The sequence below is a fragment of the Protopterus annectens genome, chromosome 1.part1 (assembly GCF_019279795.1).
Source record: "Protopterus annectens isolate FY-2018-M chromosome 1.part1, PAN1.0, whole genome shotgun sequence".
Taxonomy (NCBI): Eukaryota; Metazoa; Chordata; order Ceratodontiformes; family Protopteridae; genus Protopterus; species Protopterus annectens.
In genome coordinates, this window is record NC_056726.1 from 1,686,144,957 (window position 1) to 1,686,163,835 (window position 18,879).

Below are 18,879 nucleotides of genomic sequence, written 5' to 3' on the forward strand. Positions count from 1 at the left end.
AACAAAAAAATGTTATTGTTGACCTATTGAACTATATCAATGTAAAATGATGTTACTATGTTTTTAATGCAAATTTAACTTTATGCATGTACCCCAACATATGTGAATCGTTTTGCTATAACTGCTATTATATCAATATTGTTTAAATTTGTACTTGTTTAAAAATGTACTACTGGAGCTTTTCTCTTCCGGTCTCCACTGAAAACGGTTCACAAGCCCAGATGGACAAACTGGGTTAACAAATGTCAATAAATAAATAAATAATAATTGTTGTTTTTCATGCCATTAATTGTCATAGTTTTATTTACATATTTGGACGGTTTTGATTCATGCAGTGCTCTGATAAAATATATTTCTTGTATAGACAAAAGTGTTTAATCTGTGTCTTAATAAAAGTTTCTTGCAGATTAATTATACCATTTTTTGGCTATTAATTTGCAGTTTTTGACCAATGGTGGATGAATATCTGCAGACTGTGGTAATAAATGACATATTTTACATAACACATGATATACAGTACACTTTAGACTTCACTGCATGTGACTTACTTATTCTATTTTTTTTTCAGTCCTCAACTACTGCTAGCATCACACAGGTAACTATATTATTATTTTTTTAAGTTGTCACTGTGTTATTTTCATGTAAATGCTTTCTTAGGAAGCAAGATAAGAGAACATGGCAACTGCAGTACAGTACAGTGATGCAACATATTTTCTTGTTGGAATAGAAAAATAGAGAAGCCAGGCTTGAGAAATTTTTGTTGTACCGCAAAGATAAACCATGGAAATTATAATCTCTGTGGTCATCAAGATCAAGATTCATTCTGTTGCATTGGTACAACAAGTTTTCCGTTCCCCTTCCACATTGCCTACTGTTACAAGCAACTTCCTGTAGTCCACAGTTCAGTTTTCACAACTTCAGTTTGACTACTGTGTGAATCTGAGCAAGTCATGTAATCAAAGAGTGCTTTGGGGTCATTGGGAAAATGTGCTAAGCTCTTAAATAGCCTCCTGGACTACTTGACTGTTAATTACAAGACACTTTAGTGTACATTGTCTGCTTCCATTTTCTCTCGGAAAATTCATTACGATTAATTTCTATTATTATTTTAATATGAACAATGCTTAAGATTAAGCATTTTAATAGTTTAAATAAATAAATAAAGAATTGAATGAGTTTTTAACACTGACTAAGTTTAAGATCTACAGGCACATGTTGCAGCCATCTTTGTTTACTTCAAAACAGCACTGCATAAAACATGCCATGCTGATGCCAACAACAACCTACCCAGCAAAACTAGTCACTATTAAAGAGAAAAAAAAATCCATGCAACAACTGCAGAATAACTTTGCTGTTCACTTCTGTGTTACCTCGTCTCCCTTACTGTGATACTAAGCCAGGATGCTTGCAGATCACGATCAAGTACAGTATAATGCATGACTTCTAGTTTTAAAACTTTAATCTGAAATACAGTTTGCTCATGATTAAAAAAATATATAAAAAAAGTTTGTTTAATTTTTTTTTTAATTTGGGCTACTTGAACTGAACACTAATAGACTGGTAGTGCAAAGCCTTGTTATGTGAACGCATGCGGTTAAGTGTAGAACTGGCAAATATAAAACAAACTACAAAGTGATTCGGAATTTTACTGCAAATTAAAAAAAAAAATTGTGAAGGGTGGGAGGATGGCATAATGGTTAAGGTGTTTGCCTTACAAACAGAAGATGCAGGGTTTGATTCTCACAAGGGGTAAGTGGCTAAGCTTAAAATGGCCTGCAAAGGCAGTTAGCCTAGTACCAGCCTATGAACCTATGAACCTGATTCAGAACTTTACTGAAAATACTCGCTGAAAAGATAAACAGTGCTGTGAAATGCAGTAGTTACTGAATGTGTATGTGTATTATGTGGTCTTGTGCAATATAAATTCACTACAAAATGCAGCTATATCGATAGATTGTATACAATTGCTTATAAATTAGCAGCTCTTGAGTATATCGACATCTTTAATGATGGTGTGGATCCACGTGGTGGACGGGGACAATGGTTCATCTTGTAGGTAAGTACTACTCCCACAATTGACTCTGCTTTGTTTCATTAACTCTGCTTCTTTGTAGTGACCAACATAATGGTGCACTCTGGGACAGCACAGCACATAGATAGTGGTACAAGCAGTCAACAAAGATACTTCAAAACATAGAATAAATAATGAAGGTACTTTCTAGCACGTATGGAGTATATTCTATCATGGTAAAGTTATCCATCAATATAATTTTGTTTAAAAACAAAACTCCAGTCCAAGGCAGTGTACTAACTGCATTATGCTCACAGATAATGTACAAGTTCTCAACACTAATAATTTCATCCAGGAGAGATGTAGATATCCAATTAATCTAGAGATTGCCCTCTCATTTAAAAACATGCCTTGTCAGCTTTATACACCTACACCAAAATCTTTTACTAATATGTCTTCTGTCAAGGCTGTAAAAATCACTCATAAAACTATTTAGAAATAAAAATAAGTCTCAGCAAAAATAAGGACACTCATCTACCTTATGCATAAGAACTTTGCCTTGAGCAAAAACACTGCAAACCCTCCAACACACTGAATCACAGCAGCAACAGAGATGTTTTAATGATGTGTGACTGTGTTGTCAGGAACACTGACTCATCACTCATAAGGCTGAACAAAGAGAGAGTTACAGCAAGTTGTCTTTCAAATGCCAGATTTCTGATGTTAAAAGGTCCCTAAGGACCCTAACTCCTGACAAATATGACTACTGCATGGTAGTGATACACGTGGGAGTGAATGACTTGAGAAGTAAAAGCCTGAGGGACATGGAGAGAGACTACCTCTAGTGCCTTTTCCCAGGCAGAGTCCTGTTAATAGACATTCCACCATAACTAGCATATCAAACCCTCTATCAGGTCCCATGAAGGTGGATCTCCTCAGTGGCAGAATTTTTAACAATAAATTGCTTGATCTTCAGACAGTCCTGTATTTGGAAATTATACATGTCTTGTTTTTAATGTAAATAGAGTACTTCCTCTGTACTTGGGTTTTGTGTTTTTCAAGTCTTCAGACCTGATGGAAACTGTAGTGTAGCCTCCATATTTATCAAGAAACATATTAATATATGGAAGATCCCTAGTGCCCTACAAACCAAATTCATTGAATTACAGCTCAATCTACAGATTATTATTTATCAACAGTTTTCTATAGAGCACCTTATTTGTCCCCACATAAGATTTTCTGGTGAATTAAATTATTTATCTATTAGAACAAAAGAACTCCTGGGTGACTTGAACTACCTTTCAAGAAACTGGAACATCTACACCTCTAATGTAGGATATGCCCCCAAATTCCTAGATGTAATAAAAAAAACACTTCTGAGAGCAGATGATAAACAAATTTAGTAGAGGACGCATCATTCTTGATGGAGTTCTTACAAGTGCAGCCTCCTCTTGAATTACTGGTGCCTCCTTCTCTAGTGAAATCTGACCACAGATTTGTGAGACTTTCCTTTAAACTCCCAAAGGCTCATACAACAAACTCCACTGAATGTAAAGACTACAAACATGCCAACCTCAGTGTAGTCCATAATGAAATATCAACATCCTGTTATGTTTGCACCACCCATGACCTTCAAAGAGCAGCAAGGTTCACTAAGGAATTCTGCACCAATTTAGAAAAATGCATAGAGATAGCAGCCCCTGCTAAAACCAGGTGTCATGGGAAACTGAAAAATATGTCACCATGGTTGCCCATTACTATAAACTCCATTAATCACATAGCAGATCCAAAACCTCTCTTTTCAAAAATAGTATCAGGTCCACTAAAGATCCTGTGAACTTAGGCTGGCCTCTGATGGTAAGTATAATTATAAATCTGTATTTAGCTTTGTTAGAAAACTAAGCAATAATCCTCTCCATTTCTCTGAACTTATTAAAAATGGCAACTCCTGTTCTGTCCTGCTAGACATTGCCAACAGTCTTTCAAAGAAATTCAGTCAGCTTCACCACTAACACTTCTGTTCTGAGTCCAGGAACACATTAATACCTTACTCCCCCAATTATCTTTAAACTTTATTTACTGAAAGTGGTAGCCAAGACCAAAAATATTTCTCCATGGGACCTGACAGTATATCTGGTTTATCAATTAACAGTGTTAAATCTACCCTTGCAGACCAACTACTTATAATGTTTAACCTGAATTTAGTTACTGGGTTCATCCCTGATGAGCAGTGTACTGTAGTCTTAATGCCCCCTCCATATGGATGGTCTTATAAACAGAGCCATAACTAAGTCTTCTAGCATTCAGTGCAGTTCCATGATGTAGCACCCCTCAACTGTATGTTGAGGAAGAAGAAAAGCTCTTCTGGCTTAAAACTGTAGCACACTGATTGCTACATGAGTAACAACTGGCTTGCTACAGTTACAACACCACCCATAAAGCATTTCAGCCCTGACTGCATACACAGTATAGGCATTCATTTCTTTTTTTCAAAACAGGTTTATTGTTTTAACATATAAGAAAAATATCACAACAATTTTATACAAGTAAGTAAAAATAGGTATTATTATAATATTCAACAAAACAACTAAAGTATTTACAAAGACATCCACTACAATCAGATCAATTAATTAAACTAAAATACCGTGCTATTGAAATTAGAATTTTTTTAACAAATTTTGTAAATTATCCCATACAATATAATATGATGTTTTTCTAGTTGTTCTCATTCTAATTGTGCTTATTTCCATATGGCACATTATATTCATAACATTTTTAAATTCATTGAATGAAGGAGGTGTATCTGAAATCCAATTTCTAGTTATTATTTTCCTGGCCACTGCTAGGATAGACCATAACAAGGGAAGCTTAATCTTTTTAACACATTGAGGTACAGGTGTGTTGAATAATATAAGAGACTTAGAAATAATGAAATTATCTGTAAAAAGAGCCTGCAAAAATTCATTAATTGACTTCCAGTATTCTTTCAACTTCATACAGTCATAAAACATATGAGCCCAGTCAGCATTAATTTCTACATTACATCTCTTACATAGATTATTTATTTTATTCATCATCAAAGGTGTATAAAAAGATCTATGTAAAAATTTCCATGTATAAAGTCTCCAGACAATGGAAGATGTAGTTCTATAAGCAGATTCCAATATATATTATTTATCTTGTTGAGTTGGTGGGTCCCCATTAATAGAGGTGAAATAATTCCAGTATGAATCTACACTGTAAAAAGTTTCTTGTCTGATAATTTTATGTATATATGAAAGTTTACCTTTATCAGAAACTTTATGCTGTAAATTTAATATCAAGTAATCAATCAGTTTTGGAATAGATTCTTTAACTGTTATAGACATTAGATCTATTCTATCAATGAGATGTTGTCTAAAGATCTGAACCTCTAACCAGCAAGTTTCTCTTAGATCAAATTCTTGTTTTAAGAAATCTAGATTTTTAACTTTATTATCAGATATCAGCTGATACCAGTACTTTAGATCATTATCTATAGCTAAATGAGCTCCTTCAGAAGTAGATGACATAAGCATACCCTGAGTATACATTATAGGAATACAATAAAATTCCATTCCCTATACTTAGGGTGCATGAATATAAAGTTACGATAACTAATAATAATATTTAATGGGTAACAAACCATATGTTTAGGTGTAATAGGTGAAGTACAAAATTCCTTTAGCAACCACAACATGGAGTTATTTACAATCATATTTTTATGTGTTAAGGAGATTTTCATGAAGTGCATACTAATTAGCTCCCAATAATCTTTCCATTTTGCGATATATGACTGATCTATTAATAAAGTAATAACTTTTATAATAGAAGAGATAATATATAAATTAAAGTCTGGAAAAGAAATACCCCTTGAGACCAGCTATTAGTATGTTTCTTTAATGCAATCCTAGGTCTATTAGGTGCCCATAAGAAATTTAACATTAGTGTATTCAGTTTCTTGATAATTATTTTTGTAGGGGAAAGTATTATTGATTGTATTAAGTATAAAATCTTGGGGAATATTATCATTTTAATAATTGTAAGTCTCTCCTCCATAGTAAAAACATATTATTCCAGGTATTAAAAAGATTTTGTATATTAAGAAAACAGGTATTATAGTTATTATATATAATAGATTTAATATTTTTAGATAGTATTATACCTAAATAAGTTATCTGACCTGAATTGGGTACATATTTAGTAAAATCACTAATGAGAATATTTTTTCGTGTATATATAGGTTAGGCATTCATTTCTGAATGCCAATACTGCAATATTGTCACATCAACAACTGACAATTGTACTCCATAACACCTTGCAACAAGTCAGTCATCCTTTTCACTCCACCCTAAGCTATGGTTCTGCTTATAACCATCCTGTGTAATTACAGACCTGTCAGCTTACAAGCCTCAGCTGCAAAACCATGTAATGTATTATAAGTGACCTCATGATCCCCAACAGTTTGGCTTTGTAAAAAGAAGATTCAGTCAACTGAAGCTGGTAAATTTCTTTGGAAGGGCTATAGATGGTGTAGGCATTGGCTGTGTGGTACACATAGTGTATCTTCACTTGGCCAAGACCTTCTGCACCATTCCATATGCTAGTATTGTACAGAATCTAAATGGTCCATAAACTGAGCCATACGATGGAAAGTGAAGTGACTGAAATACAGAACCTCTCTTTTTTGGTCTTTACTTTTCAAACTTTCAAACAGAGAGCCTAGACCTTTAATTAACAAGGTTGGCTGATGACTGCAAACTGGAGGTTGTTGTTAAGTTACCATCTGATACCCACAGCCTCCAGAATTAACTTTTCCTAGTAAACTTTTTGTGTGCTAACCATGATATCAAACTAAACACTAAAATGTGTTGTATTTTTACTTTTGGTAGGCAGCCCCATTCCCTTATCATACTGTATAGATAAGGCACCAATAAACAATTAAGATCTAGTTAGGGACCTAAGAAGATGAGTTTTTAAATTCCTTTCTTTTGATCATTGTGTGATAATGGTTGTCAGGAGATCCTTTTATTTAGCACAATTAATTGTCAAAGGAAAAGCTTGAAAGTCTAAAGAGGGAATCACTCTCTTATAATCGGCATTGATCAGACCAGTTATCACCAGTTATAGACCAATTCACTGTAATGTTGTCAAACATACCTTACTGAAAGGACATAAGGCCCAAACAATATGTCCTATATCGACCGACTCAGATTCCTAACACTATAACCAGTATCCTATAGACTGCTAAGAAGTTATCTGTGCCTAGCATACAAGGCATCCTTTGACACTATACAGGTGGATTTACTGCACATCAGCCATTTAATTGGCATCAGAAATGCTCAATCCAAGACTTTATCTGTTGCATGGACCCCCTCAAATTATCCATTGCATGATTTCAAATACAGTTATTGACTATAGGTTGGGTAAGCCAAATCTAACGTCAAATGGGGTAGGTTACTTCAAGTACCAAAAAGAAAATTGGCTAAGCTTAAAATGACTCTAAATGGCAGCTAACCTAGTAATGCCCCCTGTTTCTCAATAAGCATATCAAACAATTAGAAAGATCCCATAGGTTCCTAATCAAAAAGATCACAGACCTAAAGTACGCAAACTCCCAAGAGAGGCAGGAAGCTCTATCTCTTTATTCAGTGTCTTACTGACTTTTGAGGAATGATCACTGTCTCACTGACTATGCTCTTAGAGGCTCAGTTGTCCTGGACCTCCACTATCTCTTCAAGTCCAGTGACTCCACCAGTACTAGAACCATGGACTTAAATATTAACCAGCAAACAAATAAAACAAGATGGAGGGACATGTTTATAAATAAGTGCCATCCTAACCTCTGAAATAAACTTCCTCTGTATTTTAATCAATGCAACTGACTATTTTCCTTTAAACATAACCTATATCACTGGATGGGTATTTACAAATTTATTAAGGACTGAGTGGAAAGGCTCTCCTGGAGAAAGAAGGTGTGGCCTGAAGAAGGCCTTGGAATATCAATAAATCTAATAATCTATGCATCCAAACATTGTGCACATACTCTAAAATTAATATCTAATGGCTAGTGATCCATCTGGGATGTCTCAGTCTGGAAGGTAACGCAGCATAAATAACTGCTTCATTTTATAGGGACAGACCTGAACTGTGGAAGGGTGAGCAACTTGTTATGTTGAATTTATCACCACAGAATCTGTGATAAGTGAAACAAAGAGTGATGGTGGTGTGCATATGCTATTATTGTAAGATCATTAAAAATCATTGGTGATAATGAGCACTAATTCCCATTTTGCTTGAAAATACCAGCAAATACTGTATTTGGATGAATAATTAATAAAACAATGGATTTTCAAGGGCATTCAACACAACCTGGATTCCTTTTCATATTTTCTACCTGTAATACCTTTAGCTTGCATTCTTGTGTGTTTTTTTGCCTAGAATATAGTTTAATTTTGTATCGCTCTCTCTTTTTCTTTTTCTCTCTGTGTGTATATATATATATATCTAGGGTCTATATTAGCAAATCGAAAAACCCTTTACCTATAAAGTGAACTGCAAAAATCCCAAACGCACTAAACAGCGAAAAATAAAATAATGAACTGTCATAGTCGGCCAACCCCACCACCCGCTACATACTACCTACCCAAACAAAATAAATAAACCACATACATACACTAACCAAACCCTATTTCTAACCTAAAGTAAAGCACCAAAACCCTACTTCTAACCCTACACTAAACTCCACAAACAACTAACTATGCACTATCTTTAACCCCTCCCTAACCCTAAGGTCCGTAACTACAGCACAAGTCCCCTACAGATATACACCCAAAAAAATAAATACACATACATATAACAAAATCCAACTTCTAACCCTACACTAAACCCCACAAATACAACTAACTATGCACTATCCTTCACCCCTCCCTAACCCTAAGGTCCATAACTCCCAAAACAAATAAATAATACACATACATACAGCTAAATAAAGCCCTATTTCTAACACTACAGTAAATCTTACATACATTACCTATCTATTAACTTACCTTAACCCACATCCTAGCCCTAAAGTCCTATCTATTGCACACTTACCTTATAGAGCTATACCACAGACGGGCCAACCATTGCACTTCGACATTTCCATTTTCAGTGTTTTGGCCATTCGGTGTTTTCATATTTTGCACAATACGTGTCGCTCTTTCTGTATTCGTGATTACGGTCTTTTGCTCTGCTAATAGGAACCCATATATATATATATATATATCTAGTGTGTGTGTGTGTGTGTGTGTGTATGTGTATGTGTGTGTGTGTGTGTGTGTGTGTGTGTGTGTGTGTGTGTGTGTGTGTGTGTGTGTGTCTGTTGTCTGCATGTGTGTGCATACAGAAGAAAATTATAATGCAATCTTGGTAATGAGTGGAAACTACAGTTAAAAGTTGCAGGTATAGACCCTGTATTTTGTTTCATGAAAACGTAATTTCATTTTTATGAGAACCATAGATTAGTAACCTTGATAAAGGTCTAGGTTACTGTCATGTTTCTTCATTTTCTTGCATATCTGTTTCGGAAGAGGATGCCAAATAGTTTGTGAAATATTTTAAACTTCTCCTGGTTTGAGCCTCAAACTGGTCAAAACTAATCAGCACAACCCCTGCAAACAAATATAAATAAATAAATAGCCATATGCCATTTGTTTTTTTTTAACATTAATACAATTGACAGGCAGTAACATAACACTGCTTCCATAGCTGATGTATGCACACATTGTCTATAGTTGCTAGCTTATATTGCAAGGTCTTAAGGATATTGATTACATTTGCAAAATTTGACAAAAAAAATGAGAATTATAAGATGAAAGTTACACTGATATAAATCTTCAATCGTCCAGTTTTTGAATTTATTGTTTTGAAGTGGATATCACTGTATTTTGTGAATAAATCCTATCAGAAATGTTGAAATACTGCAGAGCAGAAAACATGTGCAGCTCTCAGCCTTCCATCCAATCCATGCCTCTCTATCCTTCAGTTTCTTGGCGGTTGCTGGAACTGGCACTGTCATGTCATCCATTACATTGTACAGAAACAGCCATGCTATGAACTGAATATGTCTGTCTTGAAATCTTTATCAGAGTTTAGATTGTCCAGCTGGTCTGTTTTCAACCTGAATCTTATCAGGATTTTAGGTGAGCAATTTTCAAGTACATAGGTTATATACTTTGCTGTCTGAGATATTATGTAGTGTTGTCTATACCACTTTGCATAGAATATCTAAAATTTCAGCTCCCCACCTTCATCCTCTATAGGATTTTGGTTGAAATATGATGCTGATTGAGGGGGCATGGGAGTAGCTGGAAGATAACTGCTCCATATCCCCTTCTACTCTAAATTCTATTTCCTTGCCTTTAAACCTTAGGGTATAGTCCTTGTTATGGATTATTTTCCATGGTTGTATTTATTTCATCTGCACCACTCTTATTTTGACTCAGTAGCAACATTCCAGAGGTTCTTGCTAACTCTCCCCTAGTCTAATGTTGAGCTGTAATCTCATTTCTTAACAGTTATGTATTATTCCTGTAAAACGTATCTGTGTAACAATCTGTATTACTGTTGTTGTGATTGCTGTTCACATATGGTTCCAAAGAAATGAACTTTCCTTTCCTATTTGTCACAGTTGTGATCAACAAAGGATTTAATGCAGATTTTGATAATCCCCCAGTAATTCTTTTGTGACAGAAGCTTTCTATTATGAATGTTACCCTCACTGAAACTTCACAGAATGAGGTATGCTGCCTTATAGGTATTTTGCAATCCTTTACTAATACATGCTAATGAGGCATTCCAGGGGAGGTTTTATGCTTTTCCACAGAACTGCATGTGGAAAGTTATTTATGCAGCCAGTTCATTGAGAGAATTGCTCAACTGTGTAAATTAGCACAGACCAGTCCTCCTCACTTGTAGTAATGAACACAGCCAACAGGTCATGTTTATCAATCACAGCAGAGGTAAGCACTGGGGACTCGGGAGTTTAGCAGTCAGGTAGTATTGGGAGGGGTTTTAGTATGTGTATATGAAGAGCTGCATGTGGGTGTATATGTGCAAGTGGTCTGTAAAGGAGGTTTCAGTAGAAGGGTGAGTTAGGCAGTGAGTCGTGTGTGTGTGTCTGTGTGTGTGTGTGTGTGTGTGTGTGTGTGTGTGTGTGTGTGTGTGTGTGTGTGTGTGTGAGGGTTGGTTGGGTTGGCTACCATACCTCCACACACTCCTAGACTAACAAGAAAAGCCTACAACATTGGGTCAGTGGAACCACTAGCCACCAGGGATAACTCTTTAGCCACATGCCCTAATGGCTCACAGGGTTGAGCAACACTAGACACCAAAGATTACATTACATAATGCAACTGAAAGGCACCTAAACTCAACATAGGTCAGGGATAACACTAGACATCAGGGGATAACTCTTTGAAATTGTGCCCTGATGGCATTTAAACACAATTTGGGTTGGGGGTTGACCCTAGACACCAGGAAACATCTACTTGTTATCTTCAACTTTAACAGCATTTAAAACATAATGTTGATCAGGGTGGGGAACCATCAGCCACTAGGGATAATTCTAAAGACATAGTTCAAGAGAAACACTAGCCATCAGAGATACCAGGGAGAACTCTAAAGATGTGGGTCAGGGGAAAACTATCCACCAGGAATAACCTTTATACTTGTGCCTTAACAGCATTTACATACAGCATGGAGAACTTTTATATTTTATGCCTTAACAGCAATTAAACATAATGGGATTAGAGGGAACCTCTGGACACCAGGAAGAACTGTAAAGATATAGGTCAGGAGGAATACTAGATACCAAGGATACTTTAGAACAAAACAACATGGTGCAGGAAACCAATACACATCAGGGATACTCCATTAAAGCCACCAAGTTGACATATATGTGCGCGCACGCACACACACACACACACACACACACACACACACACACACACACACACACACACACACACACACACACACACACACACACACACACACACACACACACACACACACACACACACACACACACACACACACACACACACACACACACACACACACACACACACACACACACAAAAATCTAATTTCTAATAGAGGGTAATATACTGGCACCAGTCAGATCAATCTGGCATCTCAAGGACTCAGTTACTGCACAGTCTTAAAAACATCAGCCAGTACTATAATATCTTGCAGTAGCTATAGCCTAGCAATCTCTCTCTTTCTCTTTCCCTCTCCCTGAAATGCGGGTCGTAACAGTGGAAATTCACCACCCTAGTATATTTGCCCTTAAATGCATTAATACATGTCCAGCAACAAGCTTTTGAAATTAAAAATAAAAATCTTTAATTAAGAAAATTATCACTCATATTTGCATATCAAATATACAGATATATCATTGCATAAGGGAATGTAAAATGGAATTTTTGATTGGAAATATGGCATCAGAAAATACCATCAGTTGGTGAGCAGTGGCATGATAAATAGCTAGAGTTAACAGTAATGCATTGAACTCTGAATTTTATGACCATTTAGTAGTAGCAAAATTGTGTATATATATATATATATATATATATATATATATATATATATATAGTCTATAGGCATTATCTTTCTGAGTGTTAATGCTGTCTCTTTCTCTCCTCATCTGCAATACTGGAAACGTTTCATAAAATCTACAAAATACTTGTGGGAGGGTGGCTTAATGGCTAAGGTGTTTACCTTACAAACACAAGGTGCAGGGTTTGAGTCTCACATGAGATAACGGGCTAGGCTTAAAATAGCTCGCAAGGGCAATTAGCTTAGTACTAAAACTATGAACTCTTAGAGAAAATGACAATTTTAATTGAGATCAACAGTTGCATTCAGAACTTAGATGAATTAATTACTTGAAGTAGTTCCAGAAGGGTATTTTGGAATGAATCAGCAGTGAGATACAGAAATTTCTTTATGCATTAGTTAAATGAGACATGACTTCACTTCTTGCTAGATCCAAATTAAAATTCAAGCAGCTAGCCTCAAAGAAAATTTAAGATTAATTCAGGTGGTTGCTAAAGCACTATGTGAGTGTGAACATACGCGCGTGTGTGTGTGTGTGTGTGTGTGTGTGTGTGTGTGTGTGTGTGTGTGTGTGTGTGTGTGTGTGTGTGTGTGTGTGTGTGTGTGTGTGTGTGTGTGTGTGTGTGTGTGTGTGTGTGTGTGAGACTGCAAATGGTTTCACCTTTCAGGCTATGCTTGCTGCATTATTTCTTTACACTCTTTGAACAGTTTTTATATTTCACATTTTTGTTGCATATTAATAGCAAAATAATTACATAATGCATAGTATTTTTTATAGTTTTTACATTTCATAGTCAATGGTAATGGCATGTTTTTGCCCAGAGTTTCTACATACCCTATCTAAATCAAACAAATATTTATGTCACCACAAAGAAAAGAAGTTTGAGCAGAAGGTGAATATCACCATTTACATTAACCAATTCCCTAACTTGACAGATGATCTGCAACTGCATCCCCCTTACCAATACTGCTTTGGATTGTAATGTTGTAATACTGTAACTTCAAGCATCATCTGATTAGCTTGGTTCCTGCAATCCTGACATTACAGATGGTGGCATCCTATCATCTGGAGGTCACAGTGGTGGAAGTAGTATCATCAAGTCCATAAAATGGATGACATTTGCACAATCCCCATGTGTGTATGTGTGCATGTGTGTGCATGTGTAAGTGTACACATATTTGTATTTGCAGTGGCACAGTGTGTGAGTAGTGTGACTGCATTTGCTTGAGTACTTACTGTGACAGTATGTAGACATGCATCTGTGTGTCCTTCATACCCCTTGCTGGATGTGATCTACGCCTAGTATGAATAAGAAAAATTTGGATGCAGAGTTTACTGGTAGAAGAGATGTTTGTGTATGTGTGGGTATGTGCATGTATGTCTGAGTGCCTGTGCAAGTCTGTGTATGTATGCTCCTCTCTGTGGTTATCTGGGGATGGAAATATGCCTCTGGCAATGAAACCAAACCCAGCACATACATAAACGCACTCATTCACTGCTGGTCAGTAGTGAGAGAAAGTGAACAGAACTGGTTTCCTCTGGGCAGGGCATTCCTGCAACTGTTTTGTCTGGATAATAGGTCTGTTTTCTGCTTCTGTGCCTTAAATCAGATATACCTGTTACTCAAGCTGTTGCCAAGAGACTGACTGCCTGCTGTGATATTTAGAAAAGATACGAGTTTATTCTCATTTTTTGTCTGCACTTTTGATTTTATATCTCTGTAATCTGTACAACAGTTTTTCCAACCCACCCACCTTGTTCCTGTGGTGGTCTTATGTCTTGGTGGCTTTGAGCTGTCCACCTCTGGTATAAAGTTGATACTGGACACTCCACCCCAGTCACATTACATCAGCTCATTCTACTGTTAATAGTGAGAACCTATCAAAGGCCCACCCCTTTAGCTTCTGCATATTTAATTATCTCATTATCTTCTGTCTCTTTATGTTCTACTAAAATAAAAAAAATTTAAAAAAAAGTTCCTGGAACTAGTGTAGCCCTGATACAGATTTGCTGTATCCAGGATTTTTTGTAAGCCGTGCTCTTCAATTTTTTCCTTTAGATCCAGAAGTCTAAACCTCAAAATGCACTCTCTCAAGGCACTCCTAAAAATGGAGAACATCGATATCTGTGCAGTAACTGAGACCTGGTTCAAGGCTCCAGAGAGCACCCCTGCAATACCAGGCTACAACTCTTACCTCACTTTTTGGCCACCAAACCAGGACCAAAGCACTAAAGGTGGAGAAGTGTCCATATTCATCAAGGATATTCACACCTCCAGGCTAGTTGTCCAACACAATGCATCTGAAATTCTTTTGGTGCAACTAACACTAGGTAAGACTGCAATCCAAATTGTAGCTTGCTACAGATCCCCCACCATGCCCCAAGATTCTCACTACACCTTTCTAAACATACTAGAAAATATTAAGATACAGCCAAACACTCTAATACTGGGTGATTTCAACGACCCTGCCATTAATTGGGAAAACTACTCATGCACTAACACCTTTGCCCAATGGTTCTTGGAATTCATAAATTCCAGCACACTGGACCAACTAATCCATAGTCCCACCAGGGGCTCAAATATCCCAGACCTGGTCATTACCAACATGGGAGATTGATGCTCCACACCAGTGGTCACCCCCCTCATTGGTCAGGTCTGACCATAAGCTAATCACCCTTGATGTCCTCATCCCACCCCAACCCCCGAGTAGGGAAACCTCCTTAAAAAAACTTCTCCAAAGCCAACTTCGTGCTACTCAAGTCAGAAGTGACAAACTTCATAACACCCATGCAGACGGGAACTGAAAGTTCGACTGCTGAATCCTACACTAAGGCACTGTATGAGCACATCCACTCATGAATGAATCATGCCATTCCAAACAGAACCAAGACGGTCTCCTCCCAAAAAAGGAACCCAATCTGGTGGTCCCCTGCCATAAGCAAACTATACAACATAAGGAAGAAACTGTTGCAGAAAAGAGGAAAATCCCAGGATGCAAAAACTCTCTTAGCAGCCTCTGTAAGAAGTTGAGATTCCTCATAAAATCCTCCAAAGCTAGTTATGAAAATAAAATTGCCAAAGATTCTAAGGACAGCCACAAGGCATTCTATAGTTATGTCAAGAATCTAAATGGCAAAGCTCAGATCTGCTCTGAGCTATAACAGAATGGCATTAAATATCCTGATCCCAAGGATATTGCCAATATCCTGGCAAATCGATTCAGTGCCAACTTGACCTCCCTCTCACCCTTCAAACGGCCCATATCAGTACCAAAAGATTGCCAAATTCCAGTAATCACGGCCAAACAGGTAAAAAATGCACTCTCCAAAGCTAAGAATACAGCATCCATGGGACCAGAAAACATCCCGGGCTGTGTACTACATGAACTACAAAATGAACTGGCACCTCACCTAAGTGTCATGTTTAATCATAGCCTCACCTCAGGCTTCATGCCCAGTGAGTGGCGCACAACTACAGTTATCCCACTCCACAAGGGGGGCTCCACCTTGGATCCCAGGAACTATCATCCCATCAGTCTGTTGAGCCTGATCTGCAAAGCCATGGAAGGCATTATCATGGAACATATAAACAAAGACATTGGCAACGTTCAAACACTGGACCCCACCCAGTTTGGTTTTGGAAAGGGCCAATCTTGTCTCCTCAACCTGATTGACTTCTTTGAATCAGTCTCCAGAGCCATGGACGAGGGTAAGACAGTCCACACAGCCTATCTGGACCTTGCCAAGGCCTTTGACACCATCCCCCACTCTGGAATCATAAATAAACTTACTAAGCTGGGCATTAATCCCTATGTCAGTTGATGGGTTGCCAACTGGCTTACTGACAGAACCCACATTGTAAAAGTCGCTGACTCAAAATCCAGCTCCAGACAAGTGACAAGCAGAGTACCTCAAGGTTTCATCCTGGGACCGCTCTTGTTTGGCATCTACTTCTGTGAAGTACAGGCCAGGACTAAGGGAATCTGGCTAACAAAGTTCGCATATAACTGCAAACTGGGAGCCATTATTGAATCCCCAATGATGCGGATATTCTACAAAAGGACCTTACAGAAACAGATGCTTGGTGCCAGAGCCATGAGCTCAAACTCAATGCCAAGAAATGTATTGTTATCCCCTTTGGGAAAAAACATGTACCCATGAATTACCACATAGGTGGTAGTACACTAAACACTGAAAGTGTAATAAGGGACTTAGGGACAGAGGTAGACAGTGGTCTCACCTTCGATAACCACATAGCCACAACAGTCAGGAAATCCTTCTATGTGGCACACCTCATCACTAAGGGCTTTTCATCCAGAAAAAAGGAAGTTATTGTCCCACTGTACTCATCCCTCATTAGACCCATTATAGAGTACAGTGCCCCATTTGGTATGTACCTCACAAGACATCTGCAACAACTGGAAAGACCACAGAAATACCTCACTAAAAGAATCACAGGCCTAAAGCAGATGCCCTATGCTGACCATCTAAAAAAACTCCAGCTATACTCTGTCACATATCACCTACTCAGAGGTGATCTCTGCTTAACATACAAGGCCATGTCAAACCCAGTGCTGTTAGACATGCTACACTTAAAAAAATCCCAATTCCTCAGAGCTACATGCTCCAGGGATTTAAACCTGGTCATCGCAATGAGCAAAAATGCTGGAGGGGATAGGTTCCTGACCCAGAGACTCCCCATACTCTGGAATAGACTGCCCATACATGTCAAGGTGAGCGCCTCTTTGGTCCTCATCAAAAGAAACCTTGACAACTGGATGGGAGATAGGAAATTCACTTTGTGGATCACATCAATCACCCTGCTAGACAGGGGACCAGGGAAGTAAATATTCTGGGAAGAAATAGCTAGGGAATTGTTATGGCTAGGCTTGTATAGGCCCTAGGGCCGATAGCCTAGTACCAACCTATGAACCTTTCAACATGTACACCTATGGAATGGAAATTTGGAGGCTCACCAAGTCACTATGGGTTGTTTTTAGGATGTGGAGGACCCAATAAATACCCACATGGACAAAGAAAGGATGTAGAACCTCCAGCTTACAATCTAACTGGAGGGCAAAGTACTGTGGGAGAATAGTTCTGTCCACATTGTCGAATTTTGTACTCCACTCATTTCAGCTTATTCTACAGCTTTTTTTTATAAGATACTTTGTAATATTAGCTACAACTCAGGTACATTAGATAAAACTAAGACAAGTTTAAACAGTTTGCGTCCACTCTCTGTTTTATTTAACATTTTGTTTAGATTGACTCATTTTTGCCCTTCTATAGTTCTCTGTAAATAACTTTTCTCTATGAATCTACTACCCCTTAAATATGCAAGATTGTTTTCATTGTCTTATGGAAAAAGTAGCAGTAGCAGTACCTGTATATTAAAGCTGGATAAAACTGACAAGAGATAACAGTACTGCTTTTTTTATCAACTTCCTGATACATTTTGGCTGTGGACAATGTAATCTCTAACAGACACGTATACTTTGATGTTCAAAACTATTGATCAGTGTCAGAAATAACACTTTTTTATTTGCTTTTAGGAAAAGTCAAGTCTTGCAACAGCTGTGAACTGCTCAGGAAGTGCTGCGTTCCATATGATAACCTGTATTGTTCCATTGCTGCTTCTACGACTATTCTAATTCAAAAATCATGAAACAGCAGTTTTACCTTCTGAAAGTTATGGGTGACTACTGCCCATCATATTATGCAACGTTAACATTTCTGCAGCTTGAAGAAATAAAGGCAGCAAATATCTGTTCTAGTGCTTCAGCTAAAAGTCCCCTCCTTAACCTGTCTAGATAAGAAGAGACCCGACAGCATCCATACAAACAGAATCCCACAAAGTGTTGTCATTTATTTGTGTTTTGTCATGATATTGCCCATGTCACTGATGACTTTTGACTTAAAAGTAAAATTGTCTTATGATAACCGTTCATTTTAAATTCTGTTAAACTAAAAGCATATCTTGTGAGAAATAAAATGAAATCATATATACCTGCCTATGTGTACCTGTAGTATTTCTTTTTTTCACAATGTATTTATATCTACATTTTGTTTATCTAACTGACTATCTGGAAGATGGGCAAGACCAATTTTTATTGGTCACCTAGAAACATAAAGGTAAATTAATAATGTCAAAAAATGTAACAGAAACGATCCAAGCAGAAGCCAGATGATGCACGGACTGTTTATTCAATGTAAGCGCTTTCGGTCGAGGTAATACCCCAACCTT

General features: G+C 37.3%; 1 long non-coding RNA gene across 1 annotated transcript; it reads left to right on the forward strand.

Moving 5' to 3' along the window:
- Positions 1 to 440: 440 nt before the first annotated feature.
- LOC122814009 lies at positions 441 to 18,645 on the forward strand. Its single transcript, XR_006366757.1, has 3 exons — positions 441 to 478; positions 569 to 595; positions 18,188 to 18,645. It is a non-coding gene; the product is annotated as an uncharacterized LOC122814009 (long non-coding RNA).
- The last annotated feature ends 234 nt before the right edge of the window (positions 18,646 to 18,879 follow it).